The sequence below is a fragment of the Pinus tabuliformis genome, chromosome 3_1 (genome assembly GCF_031772625.1).
Source record: "Pinus tabuliformis cultivar Carrire ecotype Pingquan chromosome 3_1, CPIR1, whole genome shotgun sequence".
Classification (NCBI taxonomy): Eukaryota; Viridiplantae; Streptophyta; class Pinopsida; order Pinales; family Pinaceae; genus Pinus; species Pinus tabuliformis.
The window spans coordinates 648,814,579-648,831,896 of record NC_142301.1 but is presented as its reverse complement, the minus strand read 5'-3'; positions in this window follow the sequence as shown (position 1 = coordinate 648,831,896).

Sequence of the window (17,318 nt, the reverse complement as noted above, 5' to 3'; positions counted from 1 at the left end):
TGATGATGGATCAGATCCAATAGATATGAGATGACAATCATGATTATGGGATGATTTGATTTGTGTTGATGGCATATTAATGCATAATTTGTTTGTGTATGTCAAGATCTGGGTATGTCTGAAGTTTTATGTTACAACAAAGATTTGATTCTAAATTTGAAGATTTTTGCATGGTTTTATAGCCTGCAAGGCACATATACACACTAATGTATTTCTGGTAAGTTGCGTACATGCGGGTTTGTTTCTTTAAGGGCATGTACAAACGTGGATATAATTTGAAGAAAGTGCATACAGAAAGTAGGGTTTTGATGAAAAGGATGTTTTATCAGCTAATCAGTTTTGATGTGTTTCTTTTCTCTGTCAATGAAGTCTTCTAGATGCTCTAGGCTTAAATAGTGATGTTTTATTGTGAATTGATTGATTGAATAATGTTGAAGTTACTTGATGATTATGATTGAATATCAGAGAAAATTTTATGATTGCTTCAGAATGATCTGTGTATGATTCAATATGTGTTTCAAAGTGATAGTGGTTCAACTTTCAGTTTTCAGAAGTTTAAGATCTGTACGCATGTATGATTCATGAAAGGCACTTACACACATGGGTTTGCTACTATAAAGTAGCGTATACATTTTGACAGGTGGTTTATCAGGTTTTACAATACAAGGTCTAGTTTATGTGATGTTGAGTATGTTGTTCAGTATTATGGTAACAATCATCTGATTGTTCCAGTTGATTAGTTGAGTTCTTGGTTAAGTTTCAATTGATTGGTTTTCATTGATTGGTTGATTCAGTTATAGCGATGAGTTACCGTTTGATGATTGATATTGATATTAAATTTTGGTAGCAGGTCCAGTTTGAAAATTTAATGAAACTTGGTCTATAATTTATGATGTGTTGTAGCAGGTGGATCGAGTATGAAAATTTATGAAACGTGGTCCCTGGAGTTAAGGGAGTTGGAGCTTCCTTCCAGTGGTAGCTATTAAATCATATCAGGGGGTTGGAGCTCCCTTCCAATAGTAGCTAGATAACAATTAAAGGTTGTAGCCTTCTACAAGATGGCACTTGCTTACTGGTAGAAGTTTATGCCAATACAAGAGCGAGGGGGTTGGAGCTCCCTTCTAGCAGGAGCTGGAGAACGAGCGAAGGTTGTAGCCTTCTGCAGGTGGGTGCCTGCATACTAGTATGAGTCTGCTCCAGTACAAGATTGTAATTTTTTTTTCTTTATATTAAAAGAAGATAAAGACACAACAACAGGTGGTTTTTGCCCACATTGGGTTTCCACCTTAAATCATGGTGTTCATGTGTGTTGCTTATTTGCGATGATTTATATTATTCTTACTACACATGGTTACTGTCTATCTAATGTTTAATAAATTAATGATGCAATGGCTTAATATAAACAAATGATGAATCAAATGAAACATAATTTTATTGGATGTACACTAGTTGTCTTAAGAATAGTTGTGTACACAAGCAGGTACCTTTCAGTATAGTCATGTACAGAAAACAGAATATGAAATGAAAAGATTGTGATTTTGAAAATATTGATTCACCCCCCCCCCTCTTAGTATTTTTCCCAACAATTGGTATCAGAGCAGGTCCTTTGGAAGAATCTTGATCGCTTGAAGGAGATTCGTCAAGACAATGAGAACAAAGCAAAACAGGAAAGCACTTTAAAAGAAGAAGACATCTCAAAGAGATGATGAAAGTGATAGAGATGATTGTATATTAGATGGAAGGAAATATTGATATTTAGAATCACCTCAGAATGAAGATGATCAAGCAAAAGAATTATCAGGTACTGATTTTTGGTCCAGTGGTGAAACCTTTCCCTATTCATGCAATATTGAAGATAATGAATATGACAACGAAACCACTGAATTTTCTCTTATCATTAAAAGTGAAAGAAATATAATGGCCATAGAAGTAGAATTTAAAAGGCTTACAGATAAAATTTAGAGATCAACAAGATCTATTTGATAAAAGGGAATGTACCTACAAAGAAGAAGTTACTAGGTTAAAAATGCAATTTGAGGAAGGAAACAAAATAAGGAAGCAGTACAAGGAAAAGGAAATCAATGTCAAAGGTTGTAGGATGAAGTAACATCATTAAGAAATCAAGTGAATCAAAAGGATACAACAACCAAGAAACTTAAAGAAAGAACTAGTAACTGTAAAGGTCTTGAAGCTGAGGTTATTTCTCTAAAACAAGATCTTGAAAAATGAAATAAGTGGAATAAAGAACTACTTCAAGCATTTGAAGAACAAGAAATGGGTCGAAAGAAGAGATTCTAAAATTAAAACAGAACGTGGAAGAAGGAAGAAGGGTTGAAGAAATCATGAAGAAGAAGTATTTAGAAAAGGAAAAGAAATATCAGATTGAGGTAAATATCCTAAAAGGTAAATTAGAAGAAAAGGATAAACATTTGTGATTTCAAGATAGTACTAAGATTTTGGATAATATTCTTAGTAGTCAAAGGTCTCCTACCATCAAATATGGTCTTTGCTTTCATGAAACTGTTAAAGGTGAATCTAGCTCACCAGCTGAAGCAAGGAATTCTAATGCAAAATCTAAATTCTCAACAAAGAGATAAGAAGTCCACCAATAAGCAAGAAAAGGAAGAACATATAACGTGTGCTCTTGCTCTTTGCTCATTCAAAAATGAAGATGAATGGTACATAGATAGTGGATGTTCTCATGATATTACTAGAGATAAGAGTAAAATGGAGTCTCTTAGGAAGAACCATCATGGCAATGTTATTCTTGGAAGTATTGTTTCAGCAAACGTTCTAGGACAAGGTAAAGCCAGATATAATAAAACTAGAGCAACAGCTAATGCTTTATTAGTTCAAGCAATAAAGTAGGATATTCTAAGTGTAGGAAAAATGGAAAACAAGGGAAATATAATTTTGTTCACATCAACCAAGTGTAAGGTTATGAATTAAATAACAAGAAAATTCATAATAAGAAGATATAGAAATTGAGAAAAATTATATGTTTTTGAAGATCGGAATTCTCAGAAATATGAGAAAGGTTCAGACTTAGAGTAAAAGAAGAAGGTTACTATGGAAATATCTTATTCTTAAATGAATATTTCTAACATTGAATGCAGAAGTGGTGACAAGTAGTTCACCTCATGAAAAATAGAAGATGGTTATCAGGTCCTCAAGATCAATAATGTGTAATCTTAGGGAGAGTACTACATATTAATTCCCATGGTTGTTTTTTATTTTCTTGTTTCTTATACTATTTTAGTTTCTCTAGCGAAGTAACAGTGCATAGGTACAGTCAGAACAAACTTAGGGGGAGCTGAAAGTGTGAAAATTTAGTATTTCACTTTCTGTACGTAGATCTTATGAAGACAAGTCGGCTATATGCACGAGTTCTAAACTACACTGTCACGTCTATTTTGGTTTGATGAAGAAATAGTGGGACAGAATCAGGAAAAGGGTCTGATATGGTTAAGTCAATTATTCATTGGCTTTTCTGTTCTAATGGTTGATGATTATAGTTTGTTGATGCTATTTAGAAGTTCCTTTGGCCCACATAGGTTGTTGATGACTTGATGGATAACTGGTTGATGATGATGCCTTATTAATTCTTAGAGATATATGAAATGATATGATCAGCTGATAGTTAATAGTTGGCACATGTTTAGGGGGATATTTTTCTATGCTTCTAATAATGCATTGTTGGCATTATGTTTGCTTTAGAAGTCCTTGGTACATAACGGTTCTTATCAATGGTAATAATGCTTATGTTGAAGAAGTGTTTAAATGATACATCATGCTATGCTACAGTCATGGGTTGTCTATGATGAAATCATAGGTGAAACTTATATATTACTTAAGCCACATAAATTTTTTGATGATACTCATCAGATTTATGGATAATCCTTTTGATGATGCATATGGTACATATGTTATGTTTCTTACATGGTTATCTTCATAAGTTCAAGGAGATAAACTATTGAGTACACAACTTCATTATTTGATGATGATAAGTGTCACTCATTACATTATGCTGATGTCATCATGCCTTCAAAGATGCATAAATTGCATATGGTGCAGTTATGGATGAGGATTCCTATAGTTCTTGGCTCTCACATGGTATAGTCTTTGAGGATTGTTTCTTTTGATGGTATCAAGGAGATGAATTACTAACAAAGTTTGACAAATGATTGTGATCTCATGGCTTTCTTTTCTCATTGATGAGAAGATAGATACATACTGATATCTCTATGATATGTGAACTACAAATAAGGATCTTATGAATGATTTTCATATTGATGAAGTGATGTTGATGTTATAGTTATTCTTGGATGACTAAAATGGGCCAAGAGAATGGTTTTATTGCAGGTTTCATGAAGACATGGCTATTTAGAGACATGACTTACCTAGTCACATAGTGACGATGATAAGAAATGATGAATAGTTATCCCTATCTTACTTTATGATGATAGGCTTGGTTCTCACATATGTTGATTATAACGGTTGATTGTTAATGGATGTGGCATGTTAGAAAAGTCCCTAGTGATGATACATGCTTGATATGTTGGGGATTGTTGTGGAAAGAACATGCATATCTTGCTATGATTATTTGATGATGATGTGGTGGTCATGGATGATGATGATGGTGCTCACACATGTACATGATATGAAGATATGGTTAGTACTCCTTGGAGATATGGTCAGTACTCCTTAGAGATATGGCATATGCTTAGTTAGTGCATGAAATGCTATGTTTTTTATGAACATAGATTAAGGATTTTTATACTAATGGAAAATACCAAGATGATCTTGATGAGGTGAATAGGATGAGTTGGTAATAGATACCTATGGAAAATATTATGTTACATATCAGGTCATAGGTTGATGATATTGAAACTACATTGATAATTGACATATACATGTTGTTGTTCTTAGTGTTGATGTCAAATGCTCATGGTGCATAGTGTACGATAGTTGTTGATGACTATCATTGTCTTATTGAGGTCTTTTGGTCTTGGTTATGAATGTCTTATCTATCATTTGATGTAAAGGTAATTTAAAGACCTATGATGTAATAATTGTCAAATTCAGTCATGTATGGACTATTGTGGTCATGTCCTTTTGGATATGCGATGTAATTTGTAACCCGACTATGCTTGGGAAGTTGATGTAATAATGATGTCAAATATGTAAACCCACTGTGATTGAATGACTGATGTAAGTTTGAGTCCTTGGTGATAGGAAAAGTCTTGTGAGTCATAGAGTCATTTAATTCAATGTACATCTATCAGAGATTTCGGCATGTTCTCAAGGGGAGCATGATCATAGATTTTAGCATGTGCTCAGTGGGAGCATGGTTAGTGTTCATATTCAAAAGTTCAGATATGGAAGTCTTCATTCAGCATAGGTTATCCCTTTTCCCTTGATTTCAAAGGGGGACAATAACTTGTTGTTTGGAGAGTAGCTTATTTTGATGCTTGGCTTGATTTGTTTACAGCTATTACAGGTTGTGGTGACCAAACACCAAAGTGCTTTCCATCAAGTCCAAAGGGGGAGATTCTTGGCATTATGAATTAGGAGTTGTCCTTGATGGAAACCTAACTGATGAGTTTTCCTTGATGACAAACTACCTGACGAATGACAACCTGATTGATAAGTTGTCTCTTGATGAAAACCTACTTGTTAAGGATGTAAACAAGATGTGATAGAATGGTTTACAGATGTGAGAGAGTGTTTTGGAAAAGCATAGCAGTTCAGATGCAGAGGTATGATGAGGTTTGAAAGTTCAAGAAGTAAACGTTAGTTCTGTTACGAAAAGTCGCATACACATCCGAGTATGAAGAAGAAAATCCACATACACTTTACACACCATGGTATTCTAAAAACCAAGGGTCCTTACCATCATGTTACCCTATGGTATTGAGCCAAGTAACGGATGTTTTGATCCCGTCTAATAAAACCATCAACAAGAGTATGGTTTTGACCTATGGTATTTGAAAAAGGCTAAAATATATAAGGTGACGAAGATTAAAGTTTGTATGGTGTGCAAGTGATGGAAATCTTATGAATTGTTAGATATGAATAAAATACGCATGTTATTGGTTATTGATGCATTACTTGATGTAAACTATGTATGCACAAAGGAGTTTGATGATGGATCAGATCTAATAGTTCTAAGATGACAATCATGATTATCGGATGATTGGATTTGTGTTGATGGTGCCTTAATTCATCATTTGTCTTTTTATGTCGAGATTCGGGTATCTCTAAAGTTCTATGTTGCAACGAAGATTTGACTCTGAATTTAGATATCTATACACGATTTTTATAGCCTACAAGGCACGTACACACGTGGATGTGTTTCTAGTAAGTCAAGTACATGCGAGTTTGGTTCTTGAAGGGCACATACACATGTGGATATGATTTGAAGTAAGTGTGTACAAAAAGTAGGGTTTTGATGAAAAAGGATGTCTGATCAGTTAATCAGTTTTGATGTGTTTTTGTTGTCTGTCAATGAAGTCTTCTTGATGATCTAGGCTTAAACAATGATGTTTAATTGTGAATTGATTGATTGAAGAATGTTGAGGTTACTTGATGATTATGATTGAAGATCAGAGAAAATTTTATGATTTATTAATAACGATCCATGTATGATTCAGTATGTGTTTCAGAGTGACATTGGTTCATCTTTCAGTTTTTATATGTTTAAGATCTATACAGAGGTATGATTCATGAAAGGCGCATACACACACGGGTTTGCTACTATAAATTAGTGTATACATTTTGAAAAATGGTTGATTAGGGTTTATAATAACAAGATCTAGTTTCTATTATGTTTAGTATGTTGTTTAGTATTCTGGTTATGGTGATATGATTGTTCCAATTGATTCGTTGATTTTTTGGTTGAGTTTTAGTTGATTGGGTTTAAGTGACTGGTTTATTTCGTTACAGTGATGAGTTACATTTTGATGATAGATATTGAGCATAAATGTTGGTAGTGGGTCCAGTCTGAAAATTTGATGACATGTGGCCTTCAAGTTATGTTGTGTTGTAGCATGTGGATTGAGTATTGAAATTTGTGAAACGTGGTCCCCGAAGTTGAGGGATTTGGAGCTTCCTTCCACTGGTAGCTGGTAAATCATATTAGGGGGTTGGAGCTCCCTTCTAGTAACAGTTGGAGAACGAGTGAAGGTTGTAGCCTTCTGCAGGGTGGAACCTACATATTAGTACAAGTTTACACAAGTACAAGTGCCAGGGGGGTTGGAGCTCTCTTCCAGATGGAGCTGGTGAACAAGCGAAGGTTGTAGCCTTCTATAGGTGGGTATTTACATACTAGTATGAATATGTAATAGTACAAGATTGTAAGAAACTTTTCTTTATATTAAAATAAGACAAAGACAACTGCAGCAAGTGGTTTTTTCCCGCATTAGGTTTCCACCTTAAATATTAGTGTTCTTGTGTGTTTCTTATGTGTTATGGTTTATTTTATTCTTAATGCACATGGTTACTATCTATATAATGTTTAATAAAGTACTAATGCACTGATTGAAGATAAAGAGATGATGAATTAACTAAAACGTAAGTTTACTGGATGTACGCTAGTTGTCTTAAGAACAGTCACGTACACATGCAAGTACCTTTCAGTAAAATCACGTACATAAATTAGAATATGAAATGAAAATATTGTGAGTTTGAAAATACTGATTCACTGAGTATTTTTCCCAACACAAAATCATCCTATCAACCACTTTTATTTGTTCATCTATTTGTGGATGAAAGATAGACAATTTGGTTAGCTCTGTATCCATTAGAGAACGTAAGATAGACCAAAAGGTACCAAGGAATCTCTTATCTCTTTTTAAAATAATGGTTCAAGATAGAACAAAATGAACCAAAATGCACTCAAAGAATATTTTACTAGTGGATTTCGATAAAATACTCTTCTTGCATGATTCTAAGATGACCATATTAGATGATTGATTGAAAACCACAAACACACAATCAGTACCGTGCCTAATGGAGGGTAAAATTGACATGTAATCCATCAAGATTGAATTCCAAGGGTTTTCTAGAGTAGGTAATGGAGTGTACAATCCATACCTTGTTCTGGTTAGTTTATGAATAGAATAGGTAGTGCATGATTTGATATATAATGGACATCCTATCAAATATTTGGCCAATAGAAATACTTTGGAAGTACTTGTACTATTTTCTCCACACCAAAGTGCATTTCCACCTAATTATAATGTACATCCCAAATTAGTTTGGCATTCTCACTTGAAGGAACACAAAGGGGGCATTGGTATCACAAGACCACATCATGGAGGTGGAAGTATAAAACTTATTTACCTATGATTAGTTTTTGGTATGAGGTAGAAAATTCAAATTCACATCATAGAATTATGGCCACCTAGGACTCTCACCACCATAAGAATTAAGAATTGTAGTTAGTGCCATAATTAGGGACCGCTAATTGTTCTAACAGCTACAACCACCCTCCAAGATTTTTCATATGCTTCGTTTTGGAGCCTCCCTTCTAAATCACAATAGATCATCTTGCATTGATCTGGGTACTTGTGATTTAATGGAGCCTCATCCTTTGCACAATGGTTTGTGTTTTCTTACTTCTTTTACTACCTAACCCATAATATGATCTCTTGAATTGGTTTCCGTCTAATTCTGGGCTTGCCTTAGAGAACTGCACAATCCTTGAGGGAAACCAGCCTTACTCTCAGGAATTGCACAGTCCAAGCTGATAGTGAGCTTTGAGCTCAAGAATTGCACAGTACTAGTGGACAACCAACCTTCAGCTGGGAAATTGCATAAAGAATGAGAGGCAGCCCAGAGCCACTCACCACAGAAATTACATAGAAGCATTTTGCTCAGAAGTTGTGTTATAGACATTTTTGTGCCTTACAGCATGAAGCATGAAATGTCAATAATCTAAGGGATCCAAAGTCCCTAAACATGTTGTTCCTACCCCTAGAGGAACAAGGTCAGCAAACCACAACACTAAATATCAGTTCTCCACCTGAAAACACTCAAAAACAAGCTAATTCTGGATCGTGTCAACTGCTCCACTGAGCATCTGCGCTGAATGTCAATTGCTCCACTCTGTACCTGCGCTGAATGTCAACAGTAATGAAGGCTACCTGCGCTGGGCGAGTTTGGCCAAGTGGCACAGTCATTCCTCAAGGTGTCAATGCCCAGGAAGCTTCCAAAATGACACTTGGATCAGGGAATTCGCCTTGTGATGAGTAAGAGGGTATAGATCTCCAAGTGGAAGCAAGAACCTCCAAGTGGACTCAAGAACTGAAGAATAACTGAAGTGGGAGAGGACACTAGTCAGCTTCATGCTAGCCTCAAGCTGACTCATCCTTTCTCCAAAACTCCTATATATAGAGCTCTCTCATGAGGTCTAGGGAGGTTGGAATCTTGTGAATGTAAGGAAGTGTTGTTGGTTTGAGTATAGAACTATTGGGTGATTTGCTTGAAGGAGGTGAAGAGGAGATTTCTTTCTACTGGGAGGTGATGCTGGATTGGGCCTTTTATGGTTGTATCACTTCCTGAACTTTACTTCTTCCATTAATAAAGCATTTGAGGTTCTTCTATATGCATGTGTCTCAATGGTGTATTGTTGTACTTGTGTATTTGATTTATTCTAATCCTTAAATCAATTATGAATGTATGCTTCTTGTAGTTTCCCTCTCTTGTCATTTTGCAGGATCTTGGTGTAGCTGGGCCAGTGAAAGAGCAAGGAGCTGGGAGCAAGCAGCAAAGAGAGAAGATTGGATCAATCATTAGCGGAAGACAACAGTTAGTGGATCTCTTTCTCCCCTCTCTTATATCTCATAAAGAAGTAATCTCGAATAGCTTTGCTTTGATTGTTGCTGAGGTACTATCACCCTTAGAGTGGGATAGGGTCATTCCGTATTGGATACTTTTCCCAACAACAAATTGGCGACTCCGCTGGGGATCATATCTTGTTGGTTGTTTGTGTTTTTTCTATTCATCTCATAAACACAGGGAGTACGGAATCGAACTGCATTTGGATCTTTCAAATGCAAAGTAGAGGGCAGCTACTCTAGCTCAGTTTCTGGGCAAGTTTATGATTTGAAGAGCTGATCCACAAGGACTCTGAACAGCTCTTAGTGATAGCTTTTCATCCTCCTTTTCATCCCTTAGTGTGTACTTGACTGATAGCTTCTGATTTGGCCAAAAACTGTGAATTTTTGAGCAATCTGTGACCCGGAAACCAAGAGAAACGAAAGTTTCGTTCTTCAGTGCAGGCTGTGTGAAGGCTGTCTGCATTTCAGCGCAGTTCCCGAAGGGGCTACCGGCGCTGAATGTCAAACTGACAGTGTACTACCTGTGCTAAACCAGTCTTGCCTTGTGCTGCTGGGGTTTCCTGCTGTTTCTTGCCCTGTTTTCATCCTTGTTTTTGCAGCCTGTTACCAGTCAATGTACCTATCTGAAACCAACTTTCCTTGCCACTATTCCACCTCGGTTGTATAAAGAAACTGTATTTGTTCTTTGTGTATTTCTTATATCATTTGCAGTTTCCCATAACGAAAGTGAACTAGTCTTGCTGTGGCCTCTTAGATCTAGAGCTGTGATAAGTGTCGTTTTGATCTTAAGAGTTAGTTTATTTGCTGTTCATAGCTGATTGAGCTTTTGCTTTCGTCATATGGTTTGAATTTATATATTTCTAGTGTCGAAACAAGTGAATCTTAAGGTGTCTTTTGATTTTGGACAAGCTTGTTTGCTTTCACTTGAAATTGAATTCAAAGTTATGCAACAGCTTTCTTTTTGTATCGCACAAACATTAAGAAAGAGAAAAGAAATACCTGCATTGTGCATGTGCATCTTTGACAGTTTGTATGTTGATTTAGGAAAAATTGCATTAGTGTGTGCTCTATGATCTATGTGAAAAGATGTTGTCTTTCTTTTCCCTCAGTAGTTAAGATTTTCAAAGTTGAAAGATTGAAAAGCTTGCTTATCATCTTAGGCTGCATTTAGGAATGTTACTATACATCTCGTGGTGATCCATAAAGGAAAACTGCTAAACAAGATCAACCTTAAAATAAATTGAATTTACATAACAACGCATTGAAACATAACGCAAACACATAGAGGTCTAAGCTAGAGACGTGTTCCGGCGTCATTAAACGTGATATCTTAGCGTTGAGTGGTTGGGTGATTCCTCCACGGTGAAGCGGTAAGTATCAATACAGACTTGTGCTCCCACGTACCGTCGCGTATATATTGGGAGACCCCTATAGGAACAAAGCCTTTATCCATAGGAAACCTGTCGGCCGTCCTACTGATCGCAATGCAGTGAACACAACATTCACGAAGATCGACCACCCGTACCGTAAAACGTATTCTGTGGTTTTGCGAAAGGTTTGGCACACCCTCTGCCTAGATCTCTAGAGCAGTTTCTTTTGGCCTTCTTCAAACTCTATAACTGAAAAAGTCCAGCCGAGCATTTGTCACTTCGGGCTCGTTAATACATCGAAGGAGACTAGAGTCATCTTTAGCTTTTTCTCGACTCTTAAAAAGTGAAAAAGCAAGTTGTGTCTAAAGCGTTGTTATAAAATTTATTTTAAACGGAACATAATCACCTCCTATTCCTGCGTTGATCTGTAGGTTGAGAACATGGAACGCCCCAACCAAGGAATTCCACATGATGGAAATCCTAGTCCTTTCTCCTCTTGGGGAGAAGTTGGTGCGCCCCACATGGCCACATTGTCGCTTCCAGGACTGACAATTGGCCTGCCTATTTGGCTATTCTCAACCAATGTAGTTCAGAACACCATGGTTCCTGAACAGTCGAGTCAACAGTTAGATCAGTGTAGAGCTGCCCACCAGCCTTCTACTTCCTATAACTCTTCCTCCAATCCTTCATCTTCGCAAGGTAGAGCCGGCCAAAGCCAAGCTCCCATAGAGAAGAAGAAGAAGGAGCCTAAGGTGACTGGGGGCAAGCAAAAGACATCTGACAGAAATCCACACACATCACAGACCGGGCCTAAATCGCCATGTGTCATATGTAGAGGAGACCACTTCCATAGAGATTGTCCCTATATTCCCCGGATACTAAGGGACTGGTCACCTCGTTTGCACAATTCGGGAGCATCAACCTCTGATATCCATGTTGAATGCTTACCGTCAACCAGCGAAAGTGAAGGTTCAAGACAAAGAAGGGGAGCAAGATTCCCCTGCAGACTGTGTGAAGGTGATCACGCCATCCACCGTTGTCCCTTCTTAGACGAAGCGAAGAGAGTTTTGGAAGATCGCTCGGTTTCACCGATGAGACTTCCTCCTGGATACAAAAAACTCGTGCCAAGTCCTTCGTTGGTTGAAAATACAGCTGGCCCGCTCAAGTGGTCAGCTGAAGCATCAGTCATTGAAAATGAACCTACTGAATCCAGACCAGACGAAAGTCTAAAGGTCGATACGGCAGTTGACCCGGTTCTTCCTTTAGAGGTTTCATCCTCAAATGACACCGTCACTGAAGATTCATCTTCAAATGACACCCTCACTGAAGAGAATAAGGATGACACCATCCAGATTCTTTTCATCAACACCGACTCTGATGAGCATCAGGGCAATGCGCCCATTCCTTTATCGCAGGAAGGAACATCGTCAGGGTCATACCCGGCCGTGTATTCGGTCCCACCACCAAGCAACCTGGTTGTGTCCTTTGATTGGAACCAACTAGGCAGACCCCGGTTACCAGCCAGTATACCATTCAGAATCATAGTCCAAATTTACAGAATGGTAATGGCTGGAACTATCATTGATGAAGGGGCATCTGTGAGTATCCTTTCCTCTATTGCTTGGAAAGCACTGGGTTCCCTGGCGCTTTTGCCTGAGATAAGAAAACTCTCAGGTTTTGATAAAGGAACTAGTCGACCATTAGGGATCCTCCGCAATGTACCTGTTACATTGAAAGGGAAGACCGTTCAAATGAACGTGATGGTCGTTCAAGGACCCTTGGATTATAACCTACTCCTTGGATGAGACTATATATATTGCATGGGAGCTATAGTCTCCTCACTCTTTAGAGTAATGTGTTTTCCACACGAAGGAAGAATGGTCAAGCTCGTAGACCAACTTTCATTTCTGGGATCACGCATCGCAAATAGTCATATACCAACCCTGAATGGTCTATTCAATCAAGAAATGTCTCCACCCCCAGTCCTCCTTCCCGATGAGTGCGAGTGATTCGGAAAGATGGGACTGGAACCCAGGGGGCATGCATCCTGGTCTGCTTCGGGCAGAGGAAACCTTGGGTATAAGGTAGAATTTCCGCGAAAGAATATGACTAGTCCGTACCCCGTCCGTGGATGGAAGAGGGGTTGTTCTAGAACAGGATTCTTTTGTCAAGGTTACTTGTTTGACAAAGGTCATTCACCATTGTCTACTTCGGTAGACAGTGCCGAAGAAATGTTTTAGTTTGATGGTGTTAACGAAACAATCCTTGGGTAACCAGAAAGAGGCAAGCCTCACCCTTTAAAACAAATGTTTTATCGGATAAGTAGGGGCAGCCTTGAAATTGTATTTTATACCTGGGGGCATGCAAACCTTTTGGAGTGCAAGCTAAGAGCGGTTATTTATCTGCTTTTAAGATTAGCCGTTTCCGAACTTGCATAAAGAAAGGATGAGAGGGAGCATAGCTTATGTGAGGTGCGAGCTCTATAAAAAATGGAATCTTGCAGGAGACATTTCTTATCTTATGACTGAGATATCGAGCAGTTTTACCGCGGAATTTATGCTCGTTAAAAAATAGAAAAGCAAGATCCGAGCAGTTTTAGCACATAGTTCATGCTCGTTAAAAAATAATCATAAGATCGAGCAGTTTTACCATGGAATTTATGCTCATTAAAAATAGAAAAGCGTGAGCAAAAGTTTCCTCCAGAGTTTAAGCTCATTAAAAAATGAACCTATGCCGGTAAATAACCATTGTGATCGTAAATTTATTAGCCTTAAAAAGCCTTGGTCGTGTTTGCACCTGCCACCTCCATTTCATTTGGCTGATCGTTCACCTCCATATGATTGTTTACCTATTTTGAGGAACAGCTGCAAAGAGTGATTTCACCTAGCCATCCTTGTGACATTGCCGTGATTGGAAAATTCCAACCTGTACCTGGAATCTGCTGCTATCCCTGTTTATCACTCATTCCTCAAAAGACGAGTCTTCTTTGAGCTCTTTTCATCTGACTCGTAAAATATGAAAAGTTTGCCGAGTTTTGGCCTTCCAGCTCGTTAAAAGGACCGGAAGAGCTATCCCTCCCGTAGATTTTAATCTTTTTGGACCCGAGGGATTATTGCACAAAAAGGTCGAGCGGTTGTTTTATTCGGCTCGTTAAAATTATCGAAAACTCATCCCTTCTGTATTGTTTTATACTTTTTCGGACTTAAGGGATTAGATGACGAAAAAGGAATTTTGGAGTTAACTTTCTGTACCTTTTCAGACTCTCTAAAAATGAAAAGGACTGAGTTTTCCTTGTCGTTAGACTCGTTAAAATGATTAAATAGCGAGAAACTTGTCTTTAGACGAGAATGAGTTTCCCTATCGCTAGGCTCGTTAAAACATAGCGATGGGCTTGCCCGAAGGGCAGGTTATAGAACAAGAATATGTTATCCTCCTCAAGCTTGACAAAAATAAAGAGGTACTGGTCAGAAATGACTGGGGAAAAATTGGGAGAACCTCAAAGCTTTAATAGTAGCAAGTCGCTCTTGAACATGACACTTTTCCTCCGTATCACATCAGGTTGGGTTGTTTCATTCACCGGTCTCATCACCATGGTCTTCGCCAAACCATCCACATTTGGGGTAATGCTACCGATCCATCGCATCAGTGTCGTTATATGTTCAAGAGATGTTGTTCAGCAAGAGTCAACCGTGTCCCATCCACTGCCATACATTATCCTTCATCCACCCATGATTGCCACCCTGAATCATATTTCATAGATTGTTTTCACCTCCACTAAAATCATTAGCTCTGTTCCGTGTCACTGATGTGGGATTCATTAAGGCCCTCCTTTGACGGATCGCTTCTTGTCGACTTCAGCTCATTATCCAAGAAGTTGATCTAGGAACACCCCCCTCAGTACTTTGAAGCTTGCATGCCTCAATGGCAAGTTTCTCACTTCCGGCGACAGGTATACATCAATGACCTTTGACCAGAAGATTTTGCGTGGTGTTCGACGCCAAGTCCTTTATTCACACTACGTGAATTGTACTGCAGTACCTTGAGGGTCATTATCATTATCGGTGATTCCTCTCGCGCTTGTTAACGGTTTACATTATTGACCAGTAATCAAGCGATGTCTTTCCATGTTCGACTTCAGCGCAATTCTCACATGGATCGACTTGTACTTAGAGTGAAGATCGAACGAGTTTGAAGACCCCGGATCTAGTTTCATCCATCCGGGCTGCGATATATATTCAGGAAAAATAAAGACATTTGATATGTACATCATTGCAGCAGATGATCATCCTACTCAAAGGATGATAATTTCAACAGAGAATTATCAGTCTATCATCAGACGATCGTCTGTTATATGTACCAAAATGAATTTATAAAGCTGAGCATGGGAATGCCTGCCTCAGCTAGATCATGAAAGCATAATGAAAAATAATGTATTGTATTGTATTTTATTACAGGTCACCGCTCAGCGATTGAATGAACTTTGGATCCTCCTGATAAAGCATTTCACCCAATAAACGACCTCATACTTTAGGGGGCAACTGTTATAGACATTTTTGTGCCTTACAGCATGAAGCATGAAATTTCAATAATCTAAGGGATCCAAAGTCCCTAAACATGTTGTTCCTACCCCTAGAGGAACAAGGTCAGCAAACCACAGCACTAAATATCAGTTCTCCACCTGAAAACACTCAAAAACAAGCTAATTCTGGATCGTGTCAGCTGCTCCACTGAGCATCTGCGCATGTCAACTGCACCACTCTGTACCTGCGCTGAATGTCAACAGTAATGAAGGCTACCTGTGCTGGGCGAGTTTGGCCAAGTGGCACATGATGAGCCCCAATTTTTGGTATAATTTGGGCTCATTTGGCCTACTTGTTTTGCTCAAACCATTCACTTTTTACTGCTTATGCATGCATTTCTTAGTTTATTCGTGTTGTTTGTAGGAAGAAGGGTAGACACTTTATCTACGTGACTAATGCATTATGATTTCAGGTTCTTGCATTAAAAGGGAGAAAAGACCACGTGAAAAGGAGACAAGGAGACAATGAGGTGGCACTGCTGGTTTTTAGGAGAGGATGTCCACAGTCTTGGGACCCTCCTCGTGATTCCCACCATAGCTCCGAGCTCCAATCCATCTCCCCACCGAGCTTAGAAGCAGCCAGCTGTTCTACAGGAACAGCAGTTATAACTGTTCTACAGGAACAGCAATTATGACTGTCCTACAGGATCAGCAAGTTAAACTTCAGTTGGACAGCCGAGCTCCTAAAATCAAGGACACTTGTTGGATGATCGTTTTGCATAAGTATGGAGGCCGTAGCCTTTGATAGGTTGTTGAAACTTTCGCATTACTATTGTAATTTTTGAGCACAGCTCAGTGTTAGTTCTTGTTGTAAGCCAGTTTTGGCATAACATCAGATTATGAATAAAGGAGGCAGATTTTGATCTAGTTCTGAGTTTTCTTAAGGAGACTATAGCTCTCAGGTTAGGGCCCAACCTGAGAGCCATAGATCCCCTCTGCTGTAGTGTTGTTTGCATTTCGTTTCAGCACTCTGAGTTTTCATTTTCACATGCACTTTGAATTACAGGTTGTTGAATTAGTCTTTTTTTATGAGTTTAGATAGGATTTGCATATGGTAAATTTGTTTCCAGTTGCTTAGGTTAGCAGAGGATAGATATAATCTATTGGAGCTCCAGCAAAAAGGTTGTTAAGGCTCACTGCCATCTCATTTGGGATTGGGGTGCAGTCCATAACTAACCACCAAAAATACGCATTTCTTTACTTGATGATTGCTGCAACACAGTCACGGTTATGTTAGATGCTTCCACATGATTCACACCTGCACCACACACCTTCATCATAGCTTCATGCACATTCTCCTTCGCGTTTTGGATCGCTGTTCATTGAATTTATACGCACAGGTAGTTTAGGTTAATGCATTTTCGGTTTGGTGACAGTCATAAGCATTTGTTTCATTTACACTGCTCTCTCTCTCGTTCCATTACCTCATTCTCCATCTTGATCACGCATGCAAACACATCTTTGACCCCTGCTCCGCTCTGTTATCCCCAAAGTCTTTCACTCCTCACGTACTTCCATTCTCTAGCC